Raw genomic sequence first — 25227 nt, forward strand, 5'->3', positions numbered from 1 at the left:
TGTGGAGGACAAAAAGACGATCAGCCTCTGCTTTGTCACTTAGTGTACAGCCACGCATTTGCGCAGAGGAACAGAAGTTCAATTCAATTCAATTCAATTCAATTCAATTGTATTTATATAGCGCCAAATCACAACATAAGTCGCCTCAAGGCGCTTCGCAGAGGAAAAACCCAACAATCATATGACCCCCTATGAGCAAGCACTTTGGCAACAGTGGGAAGGAAAAACTCCCTTTTAACAGGAAGAAACCTCCAGCAGAACCAGGCTCAGGGAGGGGCGGCCATCTGCTGCGACCGGTTGGGGTGAGAGAAGGAAGACAGGATAAAAGACATGCTGTGGAAGAGAGACAGAGGTTAATAACAGATATGATTCAATGCAGAGATGTCTGTTAATACATAGTGAGTGAGAAAGGTGACTGGAAAGGAAAAACTCAATGCATCATGGGAATCCCCCGGCAGCCTACGTCTATTGCAGCATAACTAAGGGACGATTCAGGGTCACCTGGTCCAGTCCTAACTATATGCTTTAGCAAAAAGGAAAGTTTTAAGCCTAAAAAGTAGAGATAGTGTCTGTTTCCCGAATCCAAACTGGAAGCTGGTTCCACAGAAGAGGGGCCTGAAAACTGAAGGCTCTCCCTCCCGTTCTACTTTTAAATACTCTAGGAACAACAAGTAGGCCTGCAGAGCAAGAGCGAAGTGCTCTAATAGGGTGATATGGTACTACAAGGTCATTAAGATAAGATGGCGCCTGATTATTTAAGTTTACTTACCTTTGGTAAGACAGAGCAGTTTGCTTGAGGTTTGTCTTCATAACATTATGAAATGAGCAGCAGGAGAAAGACAATTTAGCCCAAACCCAGTCTTGCACTTCTGAACAACAAGTGTCAAGTATTACGAACATGCGTGCTAATTCAGCCCTTTCCTCATTGCAGCAGCATGCAGCGTTCCACTTGATTCTCCAGCACAGACAGTCTGCAGCTGCTAAAGAGAGAGCTGGCAGTATAGAGAATCTTCATGACTGCTGCAGTTCTCCACACATCATACATTCCTTTGTCACCCTACCAAATCAAGCTGTAGTGCTAGAATGTTGTCTGCTGCTGTAATCATTGAAAATAGTAATATATGCATTTCAGATAGTAAATTAGTCTTGGAATAGCTTGGAATAGCTGTGCACATGTGATTTTCTCAGTCACCACCCACACTGTGATCTCCCCCCCACACAATCACCAGTTTCCAGATGTTTAAGACTATCACTTCTACTAATACTAACCACATCTGTAAGAAAACAAGAGAAGAAAATGATGCTAAATACCATGCACTGCATGCAAAGCCAAACCTGAAGCCTGCTCATATCTCTTGAGCCTAGTTTCCTCTCCTGAAGGTACCCTTATCCCCTTAAGGTGATGTTCTGTAGTTGTGACAAGGTAGTGTTATTGTTGGAGGTGATGCACCTCACCAAGGTTAAGTCAGATCTTATCAGAGCAGCAGTGTGAGAGGGATGCTGTTTTGCAGGTAGTTCTAGTGGAGCGAAGAGGGTAAGCAAAGGTTGGGTGATAATGTAGTGATGAGCTATACTCCAACTCGCTGACTCCCTGGGTTTTTTTCCCCTTACAAATACAGTATATCAAGTTGCTGTGTATAATGTTAAAGTAGGTCAGGGTGGCTCCGGTGTTGTTTAGCAGAGCATGACACTACAAATGTCAGGGTTAAAGGTTTCGTTCATAGTGTTTGCAGCAATAAAACTCTGAGGCAGTTTGGATAAAAGCACCCACAAATGTGATGTTTAATTTTCTGAATTATCTGTTGAATTTTTAATGCTGTTTTTAGACTTTACTGCTGTACTTTGCCTCTTTTTAGGGAGACAAATTCTCAATAATAGTGCACTTATATCTCCAATAATTTATGCAAACTCCAACACTGTTCTCAGCTAAAAATATTCCTGCTTGAAGCACACTGTGGTACGTCTACAGATCCACTATGCCATACCCCGGCTCAGTAGCATGCACTGAGGGGTTCTGCAATTGTGTTGTTGCTACTATCAATAACTAAACTTTCTAGAACTTTTAATCTGTCAACTTATTTCCTGGAACTAGGCATGGAAAAAGTGGGGTTGTGCATGCTGAGTACTCCGCTTGTATTTTCACAAATGTTTGTGACTGTGGAAGAGAGAGTGATACAGACATGTAACCTGGAGGGTATAACAGTCTTTTTTTTCACAATCCAGGACCAATACAGCATCCAACCACAGTGGGCACAAAATACACATTTACACTTGTTTGTGTAAAATGAATTCAAACAAGCCCACCCAAAACTGTCTAATCCAGGCCAAACTCTATAAATCTTCTGAACTGCTATTATGACAAGCCAATCTTGCCTTTACACGGATATCATCTTCTGTGGCCTTTTATTTTTATTTTATTTATTTTTTTCTGAGGGATGTTCACACCTTCGCCCACCTGAATGTCCTGTCAGGCTGCTGCTATAGATATCCACACAGAGCACAGTGAGGGGGAGAAAGCAGCAACTGAGAGAAAGTGAGAAAAAGCAAATGAGGTGGCGATACAGCAGAGAAGGAAGGAGAAAGCGCTTACACCGAGTGAAACGGTGAAAACACCAAACGGGGAACAATAATTCATCTGGTAGTGAGTTTATCGAGAGTGAGAGAATGCGCACGAAGTGAAAAGAGGGAATGATGATAGGGGAAGAGCAAGAGAATGAGCTCTCTACCTGTCAGCGCATCAAAGCTTCGTCGTGTCATATACTCACTCGCTCCCACACCCACTCACCTCAGTGCCTCAACTTAATGAGCCAAGAGCCTCTCAGTGGCTCCCGTATACAGCAGCACCCTCACACAGCCTGTGTTATAGACAATTTATCGCCCTGTACAGCAGCATTTCTATTTCTATTCTCTGTTATCACGACCTGCACTCTTCATACTGTCGTGTTACCTGCTCACTGACTTTCACCATGGGCAAAAGCAAAATCTTTACTTATACCACACCATAGGGCATTTGACAGGTCTCTTCCATCCATTGGTCCTTACCGCATTGTACAAAATATGAGGTTTCATAGCCAAATAGGACCTTAAATCCGAATTATGTTAAGATCAATGGACAAATACACAAAGCAATTTTAGTTATCTCTCTAACATACCTAAAAACATACCATTTTCCTAAACCTAACCTTGCTGTTTTTGAAAGGGGTTAGTTATTTGAGAAAATAAGCACAGAAAAAAGAGGAATATTTAATACTGATGTCATATCTACATATGATAATATCATCAAAATATGCAGTGCCAATAATTATCTGGTCAAAACTCCCACAAAGCAGGTGGCAGTAATGGAGAGAAAGAAGAAGAACAGCAGAAAATAGTTTGCTAGAAACTCCCGGAGTATTGTTACGTTGAGCAAAATCACAGGGGAGGAAATGAAAGACAAAAGCAAAGCACTTTACCTGCAGTTGAAGAAAGTGTGGTATAGCCTCTGTGGGTGTTTGTTGGTTTGATAAAATGCTGGAGTGCTGGGTGGCAGTCTAGAGTGCAAGAAGAGCTGATTAATAGTAACAGCAAAAGGAGTCAGTTCTCAACCTTCACCTCAATTGAGCTGCAGATTGTTCCACAGCAGAAAAAGTATGAAGCAGGTAGCTAGAAATGGCATTAAGTGTTCTTTTTGTACCCTTTCCACAGTTATAGAAACTCATTGGTCTAAATAAGGAAGAAATACACAATAAACAAAGTTAAAGATACATTTGACTGATTGCATTATTTATCCTATGTATGTTGTGATACTGTGAATTTTTTGGTCATAATCATAGTGTAGTGTTGCTTTCAGTCTGTTTGATATTTTTCATGAAAATTTGTTCTTTGACATTTTGATTTTATCAGCTTACCAACACAGGAAGGCCCTGGTGCTGAACTCCTGGAGAGATGTTGGACTGTCTCCTTTTCCTTACTTGCTTCAGGTGGATGATGTGCCGATGGTGTATATACCTTATTTTCATATTGTTAACATATTTCAGTTATCTTAAAGTGAAAATGCTTAATGTATTACTTGCACTTAGTTAGGAAACCATGCATTTCTTCAGGAACACTGAAAATATTATACATCTTTTATCTCCAACATCTACAAGTGTGATCACACTGGCCGCCCAACAATGCAGCACTAAAAACCAGGAAATTTAGATATTTTACTTCTCTCCATCCTCAAGTTTTAGAAAATTTGAAACAAGAAGAATGAGAACATTGATTACTCTTTAAAGACTTCATAGGCAAGCCCTCACTGACACTGGAGAGCTTCTACATTTTAATGAGCCCTCACTCACCCTGAGAACCCCCAAGGTGGGCCCTCTTGCCTGTCCCTGTTGCCAGACTAAAGTCAAGAGGTGGTTACTTTTGCTGTCAGGGCTCCGAGTCTCTGAAAATACCTGTCGAGATCAGAGTTCAGTCTCATTCATCTTATAAATGTTTTACTAAAGTATGTTTAGTATATTTGCATATCCTGACTTTAGTGAATTACCTATTGGCCTCTGTTCTCTTCTTCAGATCATTTTTGTTTTTATTTTTTTAATTTAAATTCTTATTCAGTTGTCTCATGTTCCCTGGTTTTATTTTTTAGTTTGGACATACTTAATCTACTCCTTTATATTTACTATTTTCTTAAAGAAGACAAGTTCAGTCACATCAATTGCTATAGCAAGCAAAATAATGTGAACAAAGCAAAATATGTCTTATGTTCTCGCAGTCACTTCTCTGTTTCAACAAATCTAAATCTAATAGCATCTCTCTTGTGTTTGGGTAGCATGATTGTCACCCTGCTTTTTGCCCTTTAGAGAGCCATGAGGCTTATTCTGAGTCACTGTTCTCTGAAAAAAAAAGATAGTTCTACAAAGCACAAGCATGTTAAAGAGGACAAGAAACGCTACACATGTAAAAGCTAATTTACAACATTAAAGTTGACCTTGAAAAAAATGTTATGAAACCATATGAAATAATATATCATATGAAAGGGCATGGAGAGCGCTGTACAACACACCTTTTCTTTTTTAAATATGGTGCCCTACAACAGCGGTCCCCAACCTTTTTTGCGCCACAGACCGGTTGTGGCGGGGCGTGGCCTGCGGTGCCGTGCAGAGGAGGCGGACGCACCTGCACGGCATCCGCAATCACGCCCCGCCGAATTAAATATTGTACTGGGTCCTGTGGTTGGGTTGTTGTGATAGTGTTGAGCGGGCAGCGGGAGAGCTGCAGCTCTGTGAGTATTGTGGACAGCAACCGTCAAAGCTTTAATAAAAAGCATCAAAATGCCACTGGGTCTGCCGTGTATGTTTACACCGGTTTATGCCCGACAATATTTTCACGGACCGGCCTTTAAGGTGTCGCGGATAAATACAACAAAATAAAACTAGTACCGGTACCGAAAAAAAGAAGATTTATTCATAACACATAACACACGTGAAAAGACCCAGGAAAACCGAGTTAACGATAAAAACGATAACAAAATAACGCTGAACACCGATAAAAACCCTGAAAACCATACATTTCACACCTGAGCCTCAATTCTTGCGGCCTGGTACCAAACGACTCACGGACCGGTACCGGTCCAAGGCCCGGGGGTTGGGGACCGCTGCCCTACAACATCACAATAATGCCATAACAGGCTGACATCTGCACTTGCTCTTGTTGTTATTTTCATGTTGCAAAGTATAATTACAACTACTAATTTACAATGTAAATCACAACCACTCCTGTTTTAGTGGAAAAAAAATTATCAACTATTTATGAATATATGTAGTGTGTTTGAAGTTGATGACACTCTATTTTAACCTGACGGAAATTTGAAGAAACCTAATCACCTGTATCTAGATTACTAGAGTAGAGGGTTCTGTTAAAGAGACCTGTGCCCTTGCAAACATTGCAGGAACTGCATGGATGACAAAGTTATGAAGGAAGTGACTGTAGTAAGTTTTATTCAGACATTTAAAGGGTCACTTTAAATTACTTTAAATGGTGATGAAAAGTGAACTGACGGTTGAGCTGTAAAGGAAAAGCCAGAGTCACCATGGGTTTGAAGGAAGGCTTGATTGTATAGCACCTCCATAGCGCTGAAGTGTTGCCTCTGGTGTGAATTGGGAGTTAGAGCTATTCTCCTCCTGCTAAATGTCACAGCATTCATGCCATCCTCTATTCAGTTAAATTCAGTTGTATTCATTTAGCGCCCATTCACAACAACAGTTATCGTAAGGGATGTTCCATCGTAAGGTACAGACTTTACAGATAGAAACCCAGCTTCTTGTTAAAACTGGTTAAAGTGAGGAAGGAAAATAGAGTTTTAACAGGAAGAAACCTCTGGTACACCCAGACCTAGTGAGGCCCTCAACTGGTTGGGGTCTGCTCACTGTGCTAAATATACTTAGGTCCAAGGGCTTTTAACTGGTGAAACTATGATTGCCATGGTAACAAAGAATCTCTCCCCAAAAGTCATATCTGCATTTCTGTTTTTATCTCTGAGCACGAGTGCAATAGGAATTGCATCACTCTGCAACCTGCCCCACTATACAGTGATTATGTTCTCATCATGGTCGTGCCACTTAGAGAAATACTCTGATCATTCTGCCGTGGTTGGGGGTATAAGTGATGGGAAACAGGAGAAGTGCAGAGCACTAATGGATGATTTTGCGGAATGGTCTGGGAGAAATCATCTGCTTCTAAAATTGAATAAGTCCAGAGAGATGGTGATCAACTTAAGACAGAAGAGGCTAACTACACAGCGTGTTTCTAGCTCGGAACAGGATGCTGTTTTGGTGGCGGAGTACGAGTGCCTGGATGTCCATATGAACAAAAGACAGATCATCACAGACACTGTATAAAAGAATGGAAAGAGCATTTTCCCAGTCTGTGCAGCAACATTTTGGAGATTTGGAGACTGTGGAGGAAGTCAGTGAACAAACTATCCTGACCACCCTCTGCACCACTTACTGGACAGGCAGGGCACCGCCTCTGACAGACTGATTCAACTCCAGTACCATATAGACAGATACAGGAAATCTCTCATATCACATACAATAACTCTCAACAATATAAAGCATCAGTATGGAATCCCGCCAGTCCTTTCATCAAAACATGTGATTGGACATTTGATTAAGTATCCTAATAGTTTTCCGTAGAGCTTCATCACTCATGTGACTATTATAAAATGTCAGCAAATCTGAAAATGACAGGATTAGAGGCATTAATATGTAAAGCTAATGTTCTGGATCATAGCACATGCACTGTAGGCAGATATTGTTGCAACATTAGCCTAGCAGTTAGTTTGCTAGAAAATAAAAGCCAGGTTAAATGAGTAAGGAGCTAGAGAGGATTACACAGCTATGCAAGTTGCCTTTGTCCTTGTGTTGGCTCATGCAAGACAGAAAATCCAGGTATAAAAAATAAATTAAATAACTTTAAAAATAAAAAGAATACACAAGAGTGGATTGCAGCACTAAGAGGGAGCTTCAGGGTAAATCACACTCTTGGTATCCCAATCTATTCTATCTCTGAAATACTCCTGTTTACATCACCTGCATTAACATAAAAAAAAATGATGCATACTGGTACTGGACTAACAATGGATTTCCTATTTAAACTATTTAAACTACCGTATATGTTCATTTTCAGATGCATAATCAGTTGCTGTCTGGCCCCTAGTTTCTGCACCAATCAAGTTTCCATTCAGACAAAGACGCAGTTTTATGTTTGACTTTGTGGTGTAAAGATTGCCGGACTTCTAACAATCTCAATCCTGATAACACTTTACATCTCTGGGATCCCTTTAATATTTTAGGTGGCGGTGATTCAAATAGTCTTAAATGTTAATGTAGGAAAGAAACAACTTATTTCCCCCTGTGATAAGTATAGCACAGAAAGGTGGGGATAACTCATTTATCTGCATAGAAAGTGTTTAGTTATGGTTCATTTCTTTAAAGTACCAGAGCAGGATGTATTTCTATATATGCATATATATTGTCGAGATGGCTCGCCCTTAGTTACTGAATCAAAGGCCACCCAGACAGCTGGGAGGTGGATATCTCATTTGTGGGACACTTTATCCAAAGGAGCATACAGCAAGCGGAGTGCCACTTTAGCCTATTAGGCCTATTGTGTGGGTGGGTTTTGCACTCTCTCACGCCTGCCTTATAGGTGCCACCCTTTGCAGCTGACTCCACTCAGCAGTCAGGCCAGGGAGTACTTGAGCTGGGGGAGAGGGGCACCCTGGTGCCACAATACCATTGTTCTTAGCAGTATGTAGCCTGTGTGTTTGAGGCCAAGTTCTCCTTATTGATGGAAAATGGTGTGTTAGTTTCAGCTGTTTATTTACCCCCATTTTGATTTGGTGCTTGGTGTTTCTTTTTCGTCTTCTGGTACTGTGGGTGTAGCTGCTTGGCTATTTCTTTTAAGTGTTTTGCTTATCATTCTGACACCTTGAGAAAGAGAGAGGTTAAATGATGAGTGAAATATGTCACAAATGCCCACAATTATCTGTGTTAAGTTCAAGTTTTGTCTGTAAACATCTTTAGAATTCCAGGTTTGTTTTATGCCTTTTTAATTTTTTGAGGTTATTTACTGTGTCAAACACCAGTGCAAACAAAATTAATGGTGTATAGGAAACAGCCTGTACAAACAAAACAGAGGCACTGATTAAAGCTAAAGAGACAATGCAACAGTTTTACTTAATTTGTTTTACAGCATTCTTGGGCCTGCTGTCTGTCTGTCTGTCTGATAAAATTAGACTAGCATAATTGCAAACAGGCTCTGCTTTGGCAAGGGAAATTCCATTGCAGTGAATTACCTTTATCCTTAATCTAAGTCAAAGCTCTTCCCTCGTATCTTGTAGATTAAGTAACAATCCTGAAATCACCAATCAATGAATGGCCTTGTCTGACTTTTCTTCAAGTCAGGGGCTCTTGACTGCGGGTGCTCAGTGCAAGGTGACAGAACACTATATCTCCTCTAATTAAACCACTCACCCAGTCACTCTGATTGGCGTCTATTTCCCACACAATGGTGAATGTACAGAGGAAGAGAGGAAAAAAAGGAGTTATGGAGAAGTGAGGCCAGTTAAGCAGTGTTGAGTGCAAAAAAAAATGAAAAAAATGAAAAAATGTGATTGAAGAATGGAAGTTGGAGGAGCAGAGAGGTGCTGTGAGAAAATTAAAGACAAGACGCAGGCTCACTTGTTTTTGAGAGTGGATCATTTCTTTTATCTTTATTTAGACATGAGGAAAGCTGACAGTAATAGAGAAAGACAAAAAAGAAGAATCATTTTATGAGGATGCAGGGAGACTCACCTGGCCCCCAACAATGCCACCTATCAAGTGTCCGGAACTGTTTCAGCCTTCCTCAGATAAATAGCAACAGAAAATTCTGTTATTAAGTTTGGTTGTATGACAGTGAATATCAGTTTCACTGGGATAATTTCATTTTGTTATGAGCTCCTTCTGCTGTTTAGGTAACATTATTCCATTGAACTCAAAGCAGATTGGAGTTTGCCACATAGTGTAAAACTGATGTTATGGTCTTTTTTTAATACTCGAGGCAAAATTCTGCTCTTTTAACTAAGAGAAACATTTATATTAAAACCCAAATAGAATTCAGCTATAGTCTTTTCATGGCTGATGATGCAACCCTTAAAAAGCTACTGTTGCTGAGACACAGTGGTGTGACTGATGTCTATTAATACTTTGTAGAAGCTGATTTTTTTTATTATTACTGTGGTTCTCTCCGACTCATCCACCTCAAAGACATGGCAAGGTTACAACAGACAGTATGCCAGGAGAATATTCCCTTAACTGCTTTAATGATTGGTCTCGCCGAGGTAAATTGAACGCACGGAAACATAGCAAATTAAGTTTTAGTAGCAGCCTCAACAGATATCTCCATTTGCAAATTTTAGAACGGGTCGTTCTTTTCTTATTTCATGATATACTTCTTTACTGCAGTGAAGAGCAGGAGAATCATGTGAGAACAAAACTAATTGAGACACCAAGACATGAATATTCAAATGCATGCTGCATATTTGGATCATCATCAGCTCACTTCCAAGTGCTTGTCCTATTGGCTTTTGGCTCACAGTGTCTGGTGTCCCCTTACTTGTGCAAGCAGATGTTATCAAAGGAACGTCCAATTATCTAAAGTAAAAGCAAAGATAAGAAAAAGATGATCAAATGATCATTCCGAGGAACTTAAATGCTTTAGCTTGGCTTAAAGGTCATGTCCAGCTACGCGGGTAGAGAAAGGCTTCCATACTTCCTAGATTAGGAATCTGATCCACTGGGCCCACAAATTATATTTTTTTTATTTATTTACTGATGGATTGATGGATGTTTTCCTTGCCTCTGTTTTGCCAGATCGTGCAGAAATTAGTTGAGGACTGCCATCTTTAAAAGGCCTTAACTGCACCCGTGCATGCACACTCTCTAGTCTAGTCTTTACAAAACCATGCTAACTTTATGACTGTTAAAATTTTTATCACATAAGTTCAATAAGACAATTAATGTGCTTCGCTTAGGCAACCGATCACTTTTTGTTCTACTTTAAATATTTTGGATAGACAGTAAAATCCAAATGAGTGGCTGTGAGTAAAATGAATCCATCAGGTCGAGGAGCTGAGATACCAAAGAGTATGTAATTTCTTGTAGCACCCAGCAGCAAACACAGGATGCATACAGAGGATCCAGGTGCAAATTATGTTTGATATTAAATGGTCCAGACAGTCCTGAAAAAAGCACTCATCTTCAGGTGAAATAATGCTATTTGATTATTCTTCAAGCAGCAAACACCAAGCAAACATCAACGTGCACCAACTCTAGTCAAGATATCATGGTCTGAGAAACACATAATCAGTCTGTATTATATACCAGCTGTAGGTGGTATTTTTACACAACATGTGTTGCCTAGAACATAACTCGGAAAGAACACCAAAAAAAAGTGTTGCCCCCATGCACACCATGGGCTGGGCAGAAGTGTAAGAACCCAACTTTACATTTTATCTGTGAAGTCGATTAATGTGTGGCTTGTATAAGGGATGAAAAAGCATGTACATTGTTACAAGATCAGAGCGCTTATTATTATTATAATTATTAATTAATTATGCAGTTGTAAACTATAGGCATTGACTGAACTTCCACTGAACAGCAGATGTACATAATGTTCATATTAGGAAACATTGTAGTTTTCACAGTAGTTTCTAACTATTAGGGATCATCTGAGCCCACTGAAAGCAAAAGGAACTTCATTGTTCACTTGTACAGGTTTAGAGGCTCTTACTGCAGTCTTAAGGACCAGTAGTAAGCAGACTAGAACGCAACAGAAGGCAGGCTGAGCAGAGAGGTTGCATTTGAGGTGCAGCAGCGAGGGCAGGTGTTTGAGAAGGATGATGCAGTCCCAGAGAAGGACTCTTTTCCCCCCTTGTACAGAAATGAGTCAAACTACTGCTATAAGTCTGTAATGTGTGGAGAAAAATCTTGGATGTGCCAGGTATGGAAATGTGATTACATGCAGTCCACCAAAAGGAAAAAAACAAACAAAAAAACAATGGTGCATAGTCAGACCATGGTGACGGTAATTGTAGGAAGACTGCTGGGTCACTGAAAAGCAGGAATTGAGTGACAATTGTTCACCCCAAAGAGGAAAACAAAGCTAAAAAATAATTAAAGTTCAAGAAAGCAGCATGAGAAGTGCAGACAGTGGACAGTTCTCATTGTATTAAACACTCTGTTTCACTTCACTACAAAGAATTTCTTTGTCTTCTAAGAGACTGACAGCAAAGCAAATGAGAATAGTCCACATAGCAGTTGTTCCACTTATTTTTGACACTGTCACAGTACACAGCTATAACATGTAGCTGTGTATTTCTACTTCTATCTGGCTTGATGCAGTGTATCCAGCAGGGGTTGGATCATAATGCATTGCATCTTTTGTCCTTTGTAGACTGAAAAATGGGGATCAGAGTAAATCTTTGGTGAGGATGAAGTGCACTGAAGGAGGATGAATGTCCATATTTTTCCTGGCTTTGGATAGCTATGCATTTTATTCCTCTTTCATATTTTATTTGCATTGTATACAGGTGTATTAACAGATGGAAACAATCTTTCTTATTCTTTATAATAAAAGTTTAACAGGCCATAAACATAATTGTATAACTGATATACATACACATGAAAAGAGGGCAATAATTCTGTTATCAGTGGTTTCCTATTCTCCTTTTTCTGAGAAACTGAGAATGTTAAAACATCTTCAGTGTACATATTAGTATGTTGTGAACATGAAGCTGAGGGGAATCAAAAAGGTCAAGAATTAGCCCTTGGCATCAAACAGATGCTAAGGGCTAATTCTCATCAACTGGCAAGAAGAGCGCTCATGGTTCTTCAGGTTTTCTTATATATATATAAATAAGAATATATATATATATATATATATATATATATATATAGAGAGAGAGAGAGAGAGAGAGAGAGAGAGATATATATAGATATATATATATAGATAGATAGATAGATAGATAGATAGATAGATAGATAGATAGATAGATAGATAGATAGATAGATAGATAGATAGATAGATAGATAGATAGATAGATAGATAGATAGATAGATAGATAGATATAGATATAAATATAAAATCCACTGGAGACAACAAGTGAGAGTGTGTCTATCACCACAATACAGAAAACAGCATGATAGGAAAGATGGTCTGATAGAAGGCAGCAATGTATTGAACACAAAACCTGTGTTTTCAAGTGTCCATCAGCTGCCATTTCTTGGCCACTTGAGGCTAAGTGCCTCCTTCAAGGAGCAACTCCATGCATTAGGAGAAGTATGAGTGGCTGGGCTCCAGGAGGTTAAATTTAAGGTCGTCCCTGTAAGAGCATCTGTGGCACTAGACAAAGTTGAGAAAGGCAGCTTTGTCACTTAAAATATCTGATTAACTAAAACCTGCAACTGAAGCTGATTGATTAAATGTCCTCTTGGGCCTTATCAGTCTGTTTTTGTTCATTTTCTGGGGGGGGGGGGTTAGCAGTCAGAAGCAAAGTGCAGAAAATACCTCATTGTCTTCTTACCTATTGTGAAGGTTTTGCAGTAAACCCAAACAAAAATAATTTTATAATATTAACGAATCACACACTGGCTTCTGTTTAATACATTTCTTAAGTCACACCTTGTAGTTGCAGTTTTGTATTTTGCCCTTACATCGTCTGGGGAGGAAATTCATATCATATGGAGAACTTATTGTTAACTGTGTTTTAGAAGTTTAAAAATATGTGTGTACTAGAACACAATTTATCCACAGTCTCGTTTAAATAAATGGGTAAATAACAGTCCAGTGAGATGGATTGTTTGCATTCGCAGTGTAATATTTGATATACACACGAGCTTATCCTTTGAGTCTGATACGAAGAGATGATGCTTTATCTTTAAGATACCCCTGCTGCACCAAGTAGGGGGCGGTTGCCATGACGCAGTGCGCTGTAGGCATTGGCCTGTTTCATGCTACCTTACCTTCCCTCTTATGGCGGGTAAAGGCAGGCTGGTGATGCTACTGGATGAAACCTTTAGTAAGGCGGGGAAAAACTGTATGACTTCATCATAGCGAGTAGAGCACTGCAAAAACCTGCATTCTAAAAAAAATTCTTCTTACGCATAAAGTCCCGTTTTTTACTCCACTGCTCAACGATATTGTTTAGGGAATATATGGAAAAGTTGTATTATAATTCTGAATTATCTTGAGTTAAAATAGGTCAAAATAGGTCATTGTAAAAATTTAGATTTTTCCTTTTTTAGAGCAGTTTTCATGTATAGTCGCTAATGAGTAAAATATTAATTAAATAAACACACCAACAAAGGTAATGATAATAAAGTTAGAATGTTAAAGTAGTTTTATAAAAGAAGGGGGCAATGAGAGGAGGGGGGAGAGAAGACAGAGAGAGCCTTCAGTTGAGTGGTGGCTGGAGAGGGAGGGCCGGACGCATGACATCATTCCCTCAGCTTCTCTGCACGGACAGAGCTCTGGTTTCTCCAAGTGCGCACGGCGGCTGCTGCTGAGGGAACGACTCCTCCTGCCGTACCCAGGCGCGTCCTGAGCATCCTGCGCTCTTGGGTGGATTTTAAAATCACTACTTAAGCCGGCAGGGGAACCCGTGTACGGTTCCTGACTGGACCTGCCGCGGGGACGAACATATTTAACACAAACCCGGGGATTATTGTTTGTTTTAAACATGAAGATGTGATGGGTTTATGAGCTGAGAGAGAGCGTGAGAGAGAGAGAGAAAAAATAAATAAAAGCTGGAACTCCGACACCGACAAAAGGTAGGCAGACTTCTCAGCCTGTTTTCCCGAACAGTGTTTGGCTACTTTTCTTCCACTAGACCTTGGTTTTAATGTCATGGTTTTATCTGTGTGTAAAAGAAAGGGGGGGAGCATCAGGCATGGGGTCTGGGAGCGCACAGACCTCTTCTGTCCTGTCGTTTTAACACCTGCACAGAGCATAAGGCAAGTCTCCAAAGAAAGCGTTTCAGAATACTGCAAGAAAGCACGTTCAAGTTGAAACGGGGCTTAGCGACGGAACGAGATGCTCGAAAGTCCCGGACTCAGCGGGAGATTCGACTCTGCCCTCGCAAAGGTGTTGCTATAGTGGCAGAGCATATCTGCCGCTTAAATAACGGGGATACGTTCACGAACGACGGTCGCAACAGGCACTGCTTCCCTTTTCTGTTCTGCTCTCCCACTCACTTAATTACAAAATGAAAAAAGAAGCCTGGGTGGTTCTGCAGCAGAAAGGCGAAGCAGGATTTCTTTAAGGTCTTCTTTTACTCCTCTTTACGCAGCATAGAGCTTCTTTGGAACATTTCCCATATTTCTTAATCATTCGTTTTTTTCGGGCGGGGGTGTGTCTCTCTCGCTTTCTCTCTCTCTTTCTGTATCTCTCTCTCCGCGCGCGCGCGCGTGTGTGTGTGTGTGTGTGTGTGTGTGTGTGTGTGTGTGTGTGTGGTGGGAGGGGGTTCTCCATCTAGCAAGTGCATCTCCACAGGGGGGTGTTTCATTGACCAAGTCAATCGTGACAGGCGTTTCGTTAGAATCCGGCTATATAGGCATGCCCACAGACCAGGACACATCCAGCTCTTCTCGTAGGCATCGACCATAAAAATGTTATTTTCGATCATTTCTGTCCCCTGTATCTCTTTCCCCTTTCTCTCTGTGGATCTCTTGTTTGATCAGTATTCAAGCGTGACCTGTAAGTGTTGGACTTTGAGAGCGGCGTTTGGTCTGCGCCCCTGGACGGGCTTTTGCTTTTGCGCATCACGTTGCCTCTGGCTTGTAGAACGTATTTGGGCTCGTTTCGAGGTGCGTCGCTTGAGCTTTCCACAGAGCCACCGAGGTGGAGTCAGCACAGCAATGACACTGACTTTGTCTAATTGCCAGTAACGTCCTTGCTGAAGCTGGAAACTCCGAAACGATTGGAATTTGCTCCCGTCTGTAGATCCTGTCGCTCCCGTTGACATTTGACGTAAAATACCTTGTGTTTAGCCTCTGAAGACATATCTAAAAATGTAAAAAGCTGGTTTTACACACACACACACACACACACACACACACACACACACACACACACACACACACACATATATATATATATATATATATATATATATATATATATATATATATACACATAAACAGTCACCGGGACACGGACTACAAACTGAGTAACCATTTTTTAAGTTTTATAAGATTTGGATGATTCCTCTCATAGTTTAATATTTTTATAAAAGCAAAGCAAACACATCATGTATCATTCGGATTCATTCTTTTTATTATTCATGAGAGCAAGGATAGTCTTTTTAGGCGATTTCTTATTTCTAACAGCATTTTTTTTTATTTCTAATAGCATATTTTTATTTGGAGCTTGGTTTTGCCATATTTGGCACAAAACAATTTAGTCTATCATTTTCACGAAGTTGTGCATTTCCCATCTTGTTCCATCTCTTTGTTTCGATCGCAATGAGCGCATCGCGGGTCAGCAAAGCTCATTAAAGCCAGAGGAGAGAACAATATCTCGCCCGCGCCCGGGTTGTTAAAAGAAAATGGCTTTATTCATTTTTCTCTGTACCAGTGGTAACTTAGTTATAGCTTTTTTATGGTGCCTGGAAATGGCTCACAGGCTCGCGGTGCTATGTAATGTAATCAAATTTATGATGTTGCTGTGTATTACAATTCCCTGTTATGCTCCGTCACATGAGAAATTTGGAGTGACTCCCGCCCCCTCGCCCCATCCTCCACACGGGCAAAACACAATGCCCAGAAACATCAGAACAAGTCAGGTTAACAGCCACCAGTGGGCTGAAGAAGAAGAAGCACGCACCCCTCGCCCCCCACTTAAAATAGCCCACGATACTTCCTAAATTATATTCTGACTTATGCTACCACACATTTATTCAAGCAACAAACCACGTGCCTCTTGAGTTTTACATTTTTCACATTTTATGCACATTTCTTTTCCAGTAACAGTCAAAAGTTTGATTTCTGCAAGGAAGATTTAGAAATATGCAGAGCTGATTTCGTAATGATGAAACAAATAATGTGATGCAGCTTAGCACACAGAGCAAGACATGCACACATACAGATTTGTATTCCCTCATCTTTTTTTTAGGCAGAACAGCACCCTTGGGATTCATTTGGCTATTATTTGTATGATTTTAATATTTCAGTCTAATTTCTAATTCAGATCCATCTTTTAGAAAGATGTGTCGCTATGTTTCTGTCCTCCTCTTAATATTAAGATGCAGTGGTACCCAATGATCACTAATGCAGAGTACAGTCTTTCCTGTCTGACAGGCCTGTGGAAGAACAGCCTTTCATACTTAATTGGAGAACACATTTTATGCAGTTCTTCAGCATCCAATGTGTGTTCATGGAGCAGTCAAATACCCATGTTAGACATGCAAAAGAGGTCATTCTAACAGATCAAGGATCAAAGATTTGGATAAAGTCAGTGAGGACTGTTCTTTAACAAATAATATTGTTGCTGGATGTCTTGATACTCCTCTTGTTCAAGATCAGGTGGCTGAGGTGCAAGGTGAAACCCTCATTGACACAACCAGTGAGACCAGTGAGTGCAGAGCATTAAAGATGTTGTAATAGAAGAGTATGTTAGCTTAATATTCAGGCTCTATGAATGCATGAAATATGTAATAGGATGGCATGTTAGCATCCGTTGTTTGCTCCTGCTGAAATATGCTTCAGATATACTTGCCTGTCGCCAGCTGTACAGTCAAGATACTTTCAGGCACACGAGTGAGGCCATGGCTGTTAAAAATCACCACTGGACTTGCAAATATGTAGAGCGACAGACAAGCACCTACAGACTCACGCACATAAACATATGATTTTATTACAAGATGAGCCATATTCTGCAGTTTCATCAAAAGCCACCAAACCAAAATTTTTGGTCACGCTATTAACGCAAGTGAAATGAAAATGGATGTGGAGGGCTGGTAGAGCTATTTATGGAAACTCAGATGCTGTAAAGTAACACCAGAAAGAAAAGAGAGAGAAGAAAATATTAAATCATAGGCACCCTTCATGGAGCGTTTCGTCCATGTGCACTGAGGCAGTCTAATTACCAGGAGAGTGCTTGTTAGTTGTCACCTCCAGATAAACAATGGGCTGTTTTTTTCCTCCTCCCCACCCCCCCCCACCCCCCCTCCTGCCCCGCCTGTGGCAGAGTTTGAAATTCTAGGTAACAAAATGTCAGCTTCAGTGTCCATTCGCCTTCATCTCTGCATCTCTGTAAATAAACCAAAGTAATTTAAATGCACGTTAATAGCGTAAAACACGATTGACATCTAGAACCAAACAACTGCTGACTGCCACTCCAGAGGTGATTAACTTATTAAAGAAAAACTTGGGAAGGATAGAATAATGTGACAGCGCATTTTGGAATCAGCCTTGTGTTTCAACTGTGCCCTATTGTACAGTAAATCTTGTCAGAAAGCATATGGTCCTGAAATATGCTAATGAGTTCTGGAATATTCTAACAGCAAAGAAAGAAATGTCCTTGCATCCTCTGAATTTGTCATTTCAAACAGCTGAGATATAAGCTCTTTAGAGAAAGTTGACTGTCAGAATGGGGGCAAAATGCACTATTCAAAACGTTTCCATGAACATTCTGACCTGGTTTGAGCCTACCATTGGGCTTGACACTTTAATGGCTTTGATATGTATGCATTTTCCCAGCACAGCTAACATGTCAAGCAGGAAGATGTTGTCTGATCCTGGAATAATTGAAATGTTATCCTTCATTCCAAGTAAGGAAAGGAATCACTTGTGAGGGATGGGGTTAAAAGCCTCTGGGCCTTCCCCTTCTTGTCTAATGTGTTAGGCTTAATCTAAAAAAAAACAAACAAACAGATTACTTCGTAAAGCAGGGTCTTTTCACGTCACAAACCCAGTCAAATAATGTGTAAAGATTATAGTGACAAGAGGAAGTATGTTGTACTAGTTTTGCATTTTGCTTCAGTATGGTTTCATTATGCTGTTTAATTTCACTGGTAAGAATTATGCCAAAATATATCATCATGAGATATACCGCCTTTGTGGTATGGATGTGTTATATTACCTATAGTTTCATGTATTTCCAACAAAACAAACACAGGTGCTGTAGCTAAGTTGACACCAAAAAATGCTGAAATCACTTATACCACTGATATCTGTGGCCATGGAAGGGGCTAACACAATAATTCCCTCTCATTCACAGATGCAGTCATATGAAAAAGTCCAATTTTCTTACCCAGCTTTCCCTGTAATGCTAAGTGACGTCTGATTCTCAAACCTGATGGAATATAGAGTGGTTCTCAAAAGGCATCATGACAGAACTGGCATTGCACCAGCACCCTACCAACATCAATAAAGCAGTATGTCAAGCATCACACTTTAAAACAGGTCGTTAAAGATGACTACAGTGGTAATCTGTAGTCTTAGAAAACCCAAGCTCGTGGGGGGCTCTTCTCTTGAACGTACCACTGTCTCTCAAAACATTTGTCATATCTCCAGTTGCACTCCAAGCACTCTAAAGATGCTACATGCTCATTGCTGACTCACGTAAACACCTGTAAAAGGAATTAGTCCATTCATTTTTCGTGTGGGGTTCACAAAGGTAATGGGATTGGATATAATGCACAACTGAGATTTCCTGAGAACTAAGTAAAAAATGAACAGAAATGTTGCTTTATTCGTCTCTTTTAACCAATAAAAATTCTCAGATACACAACTTACAAAACATCGATGGCTGTGAGCTTGGCAGGATGTTTTCAGGAAATCAGACAATTAGGAAACCTCTCACTGGATACATGTAAATGTCCTTTGGGAAAACAATTTTCCTCCCGGGGGCTGTGTCTCTTGAAGGTCACAGCAGCATTTCACCTCCCCACTTGTCTTGCCCATAACTACACCACTGGGTATCGCTGGATGCTTCCTGCCAAGCTAGTGAGGGGAAGCTGATGTTGGTATGGGTCAGTGAGGCTGATGCATTGTGACAACAGCAAGAATAATAAAACACTGTCTCGCCTGTTTACTGCTCGCCAGCATTATAGTCAAAGGATTGACAAAGAATGAGTGATTCATATCCTTTTGTGGATAGTCATTTAGGTTTCGTTCAGAGGTGTAATGTAACACACCGGTTGTGGTACCTTTGGGGCGTGGTGTAGTCATCACCGGGAGTAGGTGGATGGCTGAAGATGCTTGTGAGGTGAGGAAGGAGATAGAGAGCATGTCACACAATAGGAGGGCTGAATGAAGACAGAGAGAGGATAGCACTGGTGGTGGCCTTGTACATTTCATCTGGAGGCCCTAATAAAACCCTCACAGGCCGGCATTGATCTCTCCCAGAATAATCCATTTAGACTGAGCGTGCCTGGCCATGTGGGGCCTCTTCAATTATTTATGGGAGAATGCTGTGCAAGCTTCCGTTGGGATGCAACAATGTGCCCTGGGAAACCTGTGAACTGCAGATTGCTGGAGAGCAGGGGAGACACTACATTTGGAAGGAGGAGAAATGGCAGATGGAAAAAGAGAACCAGCTGGAGAGAGATATGAGGGACAGGGGGAGAAAAGGTGGACAAAAGAAAACATGGAGGGAAGGTGAAAAAATTGCAAATTTGAGAAGGAAGGAGATGACAGAGAGAAGAAAAAAAAGAAAGAACAGAGAAGCAGTAATGGCAAGGTGCCGGTGATGAAAACAGAGGAAAAGACAAAGAAGAAGAAAAGTCTGCAGGGTTAAGTTTAAGAATACAGCCTTTAAAAAGACAAAGGAGGAGGAGCGATGGGTGAAAATGGAGGATAGAGGAAAAGCAAGGGTGGGTGCAAAAAAATATATATGTAAGGAAATTAAAGAAAGGAGATGAAAAAGGGATATGGACGAAATGATGAGGTGGGCAATGAGGGGCAGAACATACTGAGTAGTAGTGGGAGAAACTGGTACAGATGATGGAAAGCACAAAATAAAAGTCAAACAAGAGTTAAAAGTAAAATAATGGGCAGGAAATAAAAGTAGGTACGAAAAGACAGGGGGAGGAAGGGAGGGGGAGGAATGGGGTAAGGAAGCATCAGAGGTAGAATTATAGATGAGAAAGGGTAGAAGAGTTGACAGGAAATGAGGCAGGAATAGATGGATAGGAAGAAGGTGGAGGATGGGACCTTTAAAGCAAGTCATGAACATCTATTGATCATGGAAGAGTTATGGTTGCTATTGTGCTAAGTGGAGACATGCCAGCTTGACTGGCTGTACAGTTGATCATTATTCCTGCTGCAGTCACCTTTTGTGCTGTGTTGTAAAAAACCCATGGCATTCTTGCGTTTAGTGTTGTGTTTTGATGAAAAGTTTATTCAAATCTTTTGGAAGATTATTTAATCAAAGTGACTTTCACCGTGTCACCACAGGTTTTTCAGGGTGATTTGGTCATACATCTAAGGTTAATCTAACGTTGTATGATAGTTCTTTTCATACCAGGCTACTTATCCTAAACTTCCTGCTGCACAGTGTATTTTGTGCAATTAGCTGTCCACAGGCCTCTCAGAAATCCAGACAGATTTATCTCACCTATAATTCCCAGCATCCTATTAGGTTTTCCGTCCAGTGCCTTCTGCCAAATCCAGATTTATCATCATCATCATCATCGTTTATTTGTATAGCACTTTAAGAACACACCAGGCAGACCAAAGTGCTGAACAACACAGATCAAAACAACAACCAAATTAAAAATACCATAAAATCATTACAAACAATAAAATAAATAAGAAGGTGTCAGTTTCCTACAGAGTTAAAAGCCAGGGAATAAAAATAGGTTTTCAATGGTATATCTTTGCTTCACAGTGTCTCTAACCCTAGTGACCTCTTGATAGCTTCTCTAAAAGCTATTTTAGCATTTAGAACATTGGACGGTGCGGTAGTGTCGCATCACAAAAAGCTCCTGGGTTCATATTCAACCTGGGGCTTCACTGTGTCGAGTTGGCATGTTTTTTCTGTGTCTGTCTGGATTCCCTCCTGGTACTCTCACAGTCTAAAGACATGGGGCATAGGCTAAGGCTAATTACTGATTCTAAACTTCCTGTATGTGTGAATAGTAGCCTGTCTTTATGTATTAGTCCTGCAACAGAATGATGACTTGTCTGGAACGAACCCTGCCTCTTGCCCTGTGACAGCTGGGATAGGCCCCGACCCCTCCGGTGCCCAGAAGAGGACGGATGGAAGCTATTTTAGCAAAATGTTCACACTTTTCTATTTTCTGCCATGGTACAACTACCATATTAATTCATTAAGAACAGTTGTGCCATCTGTCCTTAAATGATCTGCAATCCACATTAATCTTAGACTAATATAGCTGGCATTTAATTTTTTGATTATATCAAGTCATTAGTGTACTACATTACAAACTCTCAGTGGCAACACAAAGGCGAAGGGACTTCTTCAAATGATTTAAACTGTTAGTGAAGTACTAATTGAGCAGACATGCAGTGGCAATGGGGGGAAAAGAACTGTGTAGTGGCTATTACATAGGCTATGTCAAACTGCTTAATCAGATTTGCTAAACGGTGTGGCGGTGTAGCTATTAACTAAAGATAGCAAGTTTCTCTTTAATTAGTAGGATCCCATTTCCCACCCCTCTTCCTCCTCCCAAGCAGCCACCCAGAATTTATTGTGTGTCCGCAGACATTGATTATCGGATTCTAGTAATTGTTTTGTCTCCGCTTGATTAACAAACCTATGTTTTCTCCAGAGGCTATGTTCAATAGCAGGCATTAATGGCAGGTCTCTGGCACAACTGTGAATGCTAACGAGATGTTTACGATGATTGCAACGGAAATGCATGAAGACTTCCACAGGGGGAAGAAAATGTTTCCTTATTTTCTCAGGTTTAAAGAACAGCAAAGTTTAGTAAAAGATTTCGGACACAAATGTTTGAGTTTGATTGGTCCCTCCGGTTGATGGTGCTTTGTGTTTTTTGTGATTCCAGTCCAGCACACAGGCAAGATGATAGATCTGCAGATGGCTGTATGAACCTTGGCATTGTTGGCACGTCAGGAATTTGAGCAGTCTGCCTCGTTTTTGATCTTCTCCTTTTTTGAGAGAGGTTGAGGTGAGAAGCAGAGTGCATTCCAGCTGCTGAGGAATAGGCATGTAATGAGAAAGAGGCAGAGGGGTGATGGAGAGCTTTTGGGGGAGCTTCGGGTCATGCTAAGGGGCTTGAAGAATTCAAGGGCGTAAGGTTTGGATGTAAGCACACTAGTGTACTCAGATTATATATATGTTTTTTGTAAGCCCTGTTACAAGTAAGACCTTTACCTTTTATCTGATGCCTTTCAAAGGTACCTGCCATTCTCTGTCTACCACTACCACAACACCATGACTGGTCTTTGACTCGTATTTCAGAAGAATGCACATAGAAAAATCGAGATTATTTCTTTTCATATATCAAAATGTACAAGAAACATTTGTGTGAGCATGCTGTTACTTCGAAATAATAAATTGGCTGTCCTATTCAACATCCAGGAGGAATTTGGATCACTTATGCAACATTTGTGAATGAAATGATCCAAAGACACCAACTGTACAATCTTATGGCCGTGTTTCAGTATAACACTACTGCACAGTGTGGGCGCCAGCATAGAACTTTCCTGTCAAAGACCTGAAAGTGACTCAGCCTGCAGTAATATTGAGCTGGAATGCACAACCCTGTTGCAATCTAATAAGTTTCATTGATACCTGTAGTGACACATTCTTACAAAGCAACCCGTTTAGTGCAATAACCAGTGCAGTTTTCATTCTTTTGTTGCCCTCCCAGTAATGCAGCATGCTGCACTGAACCATCTGGATGTAATTCTATTTTTCCTGGCTTCTCATCAATTAATTCTATTACATTTCAGTTGGTTTAGCTACACATGTCTACCTGCATTTTAGATCATTTTGTAGTTTTTTATTTTTTTTATTTTCTAAATGACCCCACAATTTTCCTGTTTCCAAGTTGATGAAATTAAATGTATTTGTAAGAAAATGAAGAAATGACAACTGATGAATGCAGTCAGTGGGACTTTTATGCTGGCTTCTCCTGTGACAATCACCTTTAGGCCTCAATCTGCTGCTTGAGTTGTCCGTCGGTTTGTACTGTTAGCTCAAACCAGCTGCTGAAGCAAGAACAGGATGCTGCGGGAGACGAGGAATGAGCTCTACTTAAAAGTAATTTATATTTACTGTCGTTTTGTTGGGTGAAGAGGAAGTGACAAATGCGAGCTTGTTGTTTATGAGGCTTGGCTAAGTGCTGGCAGGGCTGCTTTTCTCTGAGGTAGTTGGCTCTGTGTTTAATTCATGTCCTTGGGAGGTGCATTGCTTTGTGGTGTAGTGTGTGGCAGGCGAGCTAATGAGAGGTGAACCTATCTGCTTCTTATTCTCCATCTGCCTCCCTCGCACTTTGCCCCTGCTTTCTCCCACTTCTTGCCCCTGTCTCTCCTGCTTTTCTGTCCTCAGTCTCTGTTTTGACCTTTTTTCTGCTTTCAACCCCGTCCTCACAGCGCCTTTCGTTTTCTGTTACTTTGAGCCGTCGTGGAAAACGTGTACACAAAATTTCCTTGAAATTACCCCCTAGCTTGCTGTGCTTATGTGGATGTGAAACATGGAAATGGAGCATACTCCTTGTCATCACTTCCTGTCAAATAAATCATTCAGACCTTTGACAAAACCCCAAATAGGACTGCCAATTTTCAAAGCTGTCCCGTTCATCACTTTGATTCATCTTCTCAGAGATGGAAACCCCCACCTACCAGCCATCACCACATACTCACACACACAATCTCCCTTCAGTCCTCCACGATCACACATTTACAGTCAGAGAGTTAGCTGGAGAGGCTACCCTGCATTCAGTTTTCAAAGGAGAAGCAGTTCAGTGCAGCACCAGTGGATGTGGGCTCTAAAGCACCCTGAAAGAAAGACAGGAGAACGACAGGGGTGAGCTGAAATGTTGACCTCTTTGTCACCTCAGCTCAGCTACATCCACTTTCTTCTCCTCTTTCTCCTGTGTACCTTGTAAGGTGCTGTTTTAATTGACATGAAGAAAAAAGCTCTAGTTATCTGGCTGCCTGCTCCTGTTTCATGTCACAACTTTTTTTCCCCCCCTTCCTTGTTCCTTGTCCATCATTCCTCTTCTCTGTGTCTTTGCTTCTTAGGCTTTCCCTTCTTTTTATCTGTATTTTTTTGTTTCTTTCTCTCTGCCTCTTCCTTTCTGTGCCTGTCTTCCTTCAGCACAGAAACACAACGTTCCCCACTGATTGCCTGTGTTGTTTCCCTCCTCTTCTTTCCTCCTTGTCTGGTTATTTACATCTCCCTGCCTCACACCAGCCTACTCAACTTGTCTCTCTGTTCTCAGCTCTGACTTGAAATCTTTATGTAATTGCTTCTTAAATTTTGAAATGAGGGTATCAGCTCGGCTGCATAGATTCGGTTTGGAAAACAAAACAATGGCACATGTAGCGGTGATATCTATGCTAGTTCCAGCACAGATGTAATATTAAATCAGTAGACAGTAAATATGGAGGGGGGCTGTAATCAAGATAATGTGTCAAAATATCGGCTCAAATAAGTGCACAGAGGACTTGCAAGGTGTGTGCCATGCTGTGACACTTGGTGGTGGCTGTAGCTCAGGTGGCAGAG

General features: G+C 40.8%; 1 protein-coding gene across 7 annotated transcripts in view; it reads left to right on the forward strand.

Annotated features, from left to right (window-relative positions):
• Positions 1-13926: 13926 nt before the first annotated feature.
• The window catches only part of ptprsa (protein tyrosine phosphatase receptor type Sa), a 231936-nt gene continuing 220635 nt past the window's right edge, over positions 13927-25227 (forward strand). For 4 of the 7 annotated variants that reach the window (XM_085246284.1, XM_085246287.1, XM_085246286.1 and 1 more), the window contains exon 1: positions 13928-14339. The gene's annotated coding sequence lies outside the window, so the exon portion shown is untranslated. Of the gene's footprint in view, positions 14340-25227 lie in introns of all 7 variants that reach the window. The other 3 variants (XM_085246290.1, XM_085246289.1, XM_085246292.1) reach the window with 3 other exon arrangements.

Source organism: Mchenga conophoros, linkage group LG15 (assembly GCF_057382185.1).
Source record: "Mchenga conophoros isolate Kocher_MC1m ecotype Shallow Benthic linkage group LG15, M_conophoros_male_GT1.1, whole genome shotgun sequence".
NCBI classification, from domain to species: Eukaryota; Metazoa; Chordata; class Actinopteri; order Cichliformes; family Cichlidae; genus Mchenga; species Mchenga conophoros.